At 43.0% G+C, this 5,166-nt stretch overlaps 1 non-coding gene across 1 annotated transcript; it reads left to right on the forward strand.

Annotated features, from left to right (window-relative positions):
• The first annotated feature begins 903 nt into the window (after positions 1 to 903).
• Positions 904 to 1,062, forward strand: LOC115871849. The gene has a single exon (XR_004047511.1). It is a non-coding gene; the product is annotated as a U1 spliceosomal RNA (small nuclear RNA).
• The last annotated feature ends 4,104 nt before the right edge of the window (positions 1,063 to 5,166 follow it).

The raw sequence follows: 5,166 nt of genomic DNA on the forward strand, positions 1-5,166 counted from the left end.
ATTAGGGATGCCCATAAATTACCGTAGGAAAGGCAAGTCTTGCTAACAAAACAGAAAGCCTCAGCCTGACCCCTGACAGCCTGCAGAATTCCAGACATCCCAAGATAAGGCTGCAGGCAAGAACTGAAGAATGTGAGGGAGCAAACCCCTGAAAGAGGGGTGCTGGAAATGCTTCATTAACTGCCTTGTGTGAAAGTTGTAGATGGATTAACTGCCTTTGTGTAGAATTGTGAAAGTATAAGTACCCAGCTTGATTGGGGAGAGAGGCTGCTTCTGAAGCATTGGGCAGAGGCAGTGTCTGGGCAAAAAATAAAGACTCTTTTAATTCGAGCTCTGGTGGCCCATCTCACGATAATTACCAAGGAGACTCCCCAAAAGAGGGTCTTACAATACCTTGGACACACCCACCTTAGGTATATCATACAGGTGGGCCTGAACTCAGCCAATGGGGTCAAACAATACCTTCAACCCGGCTCCCCAGAGGTATTAAATACCCCGGGGCTGCTTTTTACTCAGCCCTCACTCAGGGGCATGTGTAAGGAGGGCCTCTAGTGTGTGCCCTCGCACACTCCAGGCCTACTCGGGAGCCACATGCTCTTGGTCTCTTGGCCTCTTGGACTCCGGGGATTCCCCAATTCACATGTGTGGGTGTTCTTTCCTGCGTGTTTTTTTGTGCCCGGTTGTGAACACCAGCGCCGCTTCTGCTAGGCCTGGCACGCTTTCCAGAAATAGCATGTGCCCTTTCGAGATTTTAAAACCTGAAACTTTTCCATTCCCTCATAAAAACTCACTTGGATGACAAAACTGTGCTTCTGCAACATGAATTCTTACATCGTCTTCGTGTGGCAAGAACCGAGCTTTATCCCGCTCCAGGAGCCAAACAGTTACATGATATCCTGTGGGAAACTGGCAGGGGAGATAGCATGATCATGAAGGTGGATTTCCCAAGGTGGAGCTTATGCATTGCACTCAGGATGTGCTGACCCCTGCAATTTCCCCAAATGTGGGAAACTTGGCTGCATAATTTGTGGTAGTGGGGGACTGCGTTTGTGCTCTCCCACAACACATGCAATGACACTGAGTACAGGGAGATCACAGGCCAGCGGGTGGTAAGTCTTGTGGATCCAGTGGCGGAGGAAGCATCTCAGCGCTGGTGTGGGTCTCCACTTGGCTCCTCCAGCTCCAAGGCTCTGGCTGCCACCAGCATAGCTCCAAGTGTCTTTATGCGATCAGACTTGAAACAGGTGATCTGGTTGTCAGACCTTACTCTGTTAGAAGGGCATTGTCCATGTCCCAGCCGCAGGTATGGTTAGCGAGTTCTGTCTTTCAATGGGAGATGAGTTCATCTCTAATTTCTCAGCCCTGCTCGGTGGTGCTTGTGGGAAGAGTCCAAGAGCGAGAGCAGGAGCCCCCAACTTTAAAGCTAACCAAGGGTTATCACTACTTAGGGGGGCGTCACAGGAAGGGGCAGTACAATGCCATGGCGTTTTCAATTGCCTCATATGCATGTGAGAGTTGGACATCGAATAAGAAAACCCTAAGTATTGGGATAACAGTTGTATGATCCCCTAATAAAATGTTAAAAAAAAAAAAAAAAAGAAAACCCTAAGAAGAACAGATAGCTTTAAATTATAATACCAGTAAAGAATATTGAAAATACTATGAAGTGCCAAAACAAACAGATCTGTCTTCAAAGAAGTAAAGCTAGAATTGGACTTATAGAAGCAAGGCTAGCAAAAGAGTCTTATGTACTTGGATATGTTGTCAGGAGGGCCCAGTCTTTGTGAAAGGACATCCTGCTTAGTAGAGAGGCTGTGAAAAAGAGGAAGATTCTCAACAAGATGGATTGATGCGGCATCTGCAACAATGGGCTTGCACATGAGAACAATTGTGAGGATGGGGCAGGGCCAAGTGGTGTTTAGTTCTGCTGTACATAGGATCCCTATGAGTTGGAATTGACAAGCTAGCACCTAACAACAATAACAACAACAACATATTGCATGAAAATCAAAAGCAAAACTGGAGGAAGGAAATAACTGAAACAATAACTGGAACATAATTAACATGCTGTGAATACTAATTGCTAATAGTGGTATCCATTACTGTTATAGTAGGATAATTAAGATATACAGTGAAGGAAGATACTGCATTCATTGATTTTATACCCCAAACTCTACATTCTTTTCTTTTTAAATCTAATTTTAATTGTTTTAAAAAACTATATCCACTTTAATAAATATTTTGAAAATAGTTTGGGGGGAAAATTATGGCTGGCAAATCAAATGCATTTCAGAATTCTAAACGCTTCTTCTCCTGAATGTGTGCCACTCCATTTCCAAAGCTTTGGTTGTAATAAATTCGACAAACATAGGCTTTAAGTTAAAAGGTACAAGAAATAGAATAAATTTACAGTGAAACCTGGGTCACATTGGTCTTGCCCTATTTTAAAATCCTCCAGGCTGAGAAAGATTTCCTTTTTTATGGGTGTGAAAATGAGCTCAGCTGGTTTTCTCTCACACTCCTCTCCCTTGCCACTTTCCACAGCCCTCTGGGCTTGCGTCCATGGATTTCCCCCTTCTTTGTCGACTTCCCCTTAAGACAATCTCATAACCTCTCCCAATAGGTGTGACAGCAGGAATCAATGGGAACATAGTTCAGCGCTTCTCAAGCTATTTGACTGAAATAATCATATGGCTGCTATGAGTTAGCTCAGGGGAATGTGGTTGTACATGTGACATTAAAATGAATTCCATGCTTGAAGTCATGGGTTGTACTGCAAGGCAGCAGATCTGCTCAAAGAAAGGAATGGTTTGGGAAAAGTTAGCATGGGCAGGGCAAAACCTAGGCCACAGGCAAGATGGTTGATGAAAGAAATTCATGGTTGTCATCAAGTGACAGCAGAGACATGCAGACTCCTTTGAAGGTGAGCTGTCGAATATGACCTCTTCCCTTTACCTCATTTCTTCCACATTTGAAAACGGAGTAGCACACACACCCATGTCGGTAAGCACAGTGGTCTCTGCCAGCAGCATATCCTCAGTTCCCACTGCTATGGACAGTTCTGTCAACAGATAAATCATGGCAACTTCAAGAGTTTACATTAGTGTTTAGCCAATGTCAGATCTGACTGATAGTAAAACCTTGTTCCTGTCACACTCTTAGATTTCAGGGAGATGCACAAGTGAAGGTGAAGAGATGCAAGACAAGATTTTATGTGGCTTTTAAAGGGCCATTATGATTAGAAATATGACTGTAAAAATGGCATTTCAATGTTCCAAATTTACTGCCCTTTGGCAACTTCCATGTCAAGTTCACTTTGTTTATAAACGTAGCGAAAGAGTTCTAAATTATGTTATGGGAACCTCAGCAAGAGATTGCATAAACAAAGACTCAGCACTGTACTTTGCATCTTTAGAAGACCCCTATCCATTAGCAAGAAGACGATGGGAGGCAAGCCTGAAAAGTAAACGTAGTGACTAATAAGTTATCCGTGATTGATGAGTCATCAATGAGTCAGTAATGAGCAAGGTGTCTGACAAGGAGGCTACTAAGCTCAGGCAGACCTGCACTCCAGCCCCCATGTTGATATTAACCCACAGAAGCCCAGGCTCTCACACTGTGGTGAAACTCTGTCAATAAGAGCTTCTAGGAGGGCACCAAGGTAGTCACCAAATGATAAGCCAATCAAAAAAAATTTAATTACCTACTGTGTGCTACGTAATATATAAGGTTGTGTGTTCTCTAGACATCTGTGTTCTCTTAGCAAAATCACGGTTATCAGGGAAATCATCTGGTCACCTGGACATGCAAAGAACTCAAGACCAGAATGAAGTCCTACTCTGCTCCAGCATTTCCAAAGCAGTATAGGAGGAATGTTATGCTAGCAGCACAATTTTTCTTCTTGTAATCTATAAGTTATTGCTTTCCTTCTGGGACCAGATCATTGAGCACAAAACCAGAGCAAGCCAGGGCCTCCAGGCCAATGTGCAAGATGGGAAACAGCAGAGCAAAAGAGAAGCAGAGAAAGATTTCATGCAATCAATTGCCCAGGAAATTCTGTCACTGCTGGACTGTACCAGCCTTTGTGCCCAGGATGCAAAGACCCCGAGAGAGGCAAAGACTTTGTACTTACTATGTTTCGGCCAGTAAAACAACTGAAATTGTATACCTCTGATCATCATTCATGAAAAAACGTCTTGAGGTATAAGAGGGTGCTGATATCAAGGAGTTCAAGAAGGAAGAAAATGTTTTGAAACTGATTGTGGTAGCAATTGAATAATACCGCCTGATACGATTGAACTACGAAATGGTATGATGTCTTGATTAGCTCCTAATAAAATCGTTTGTAAAAAAGTCCCTTCCTTTATAGGCTCTGTCATCAGATTTTCTATGGCAGATGACCACCACCTGGACCATAAAGGGGGTAGTTGAAGGGTTCCACTCTGGAAAGAATAGCTGCCATGTGATGAACATAGTGCAGGATGGATAACCAGTATAAGAGCGGCCTGAGACAACTAGAGGCTCGGGAAACTGAGAGGTGACGTTTTGAAGAAACAGCCAGAGTTCTTAGAGTGGGTGGCAATACAAGTTGAAATACCAAGAAAACCTTAAGGGATATTCTAACTAGTTGGGGGCATGTAAAACATGGTTTGGCTCTGGCCCTGTCTCAAGTTGAATTTAATAGATCCCAAAATAAGTGCTGAAATTCTAGACTGACTACACTAACATAGGTAGTAATTATATTCTATACATGCTAACACATAAGGGGAGACCTTCCAAAATGTTGTGGACAACTGAATTAAGACGCTCGGATTTTTGTAGGGAAATTTTGAAGTCCCTTTGAATACACAGAGGCTTATATGTGTGTACATATGAATACATGTAAGCTGTCTTTTCTTGGGACTTTGTAGCACTAATCATTTTCATGCAAAAGAATAGCATCAATGTTGCCTTGTTACGAAGATCCCTGAACGTGACCCACAGTCTCTGATGCATCTCCTGTGCCTCTTTCTTGCTGGCATTTGGTTCTTGCCGCTCCTGGCACCAGTTTCCACCCTCTTGCTTCACATCTACGTAGCCTGTCTATGAACTTAACTTACCCTCAAACCTAATATTGTGTCTCTCATGCAGCTTTGAATACTTAATTAATTGTAAACACTGATGTAA

Source organism: Echinops telfairi, unplaced genomic scaffold (genome assembly GCF_000313985.2).
Source record: "Echinops telfairi isolate 266 unplaced genomic scaffold, ASM31398v2 ScPeMD7_7409;HRSCAF=8447, whole genome shotgun sequence".
In the NCBI taxonomy this organism is placed as follows: Eukaryota; Metazoa; Chordata; class Mammalia; order Afrosoricida; family Tenrecidae; genus Echinops; species Echinops telfairi.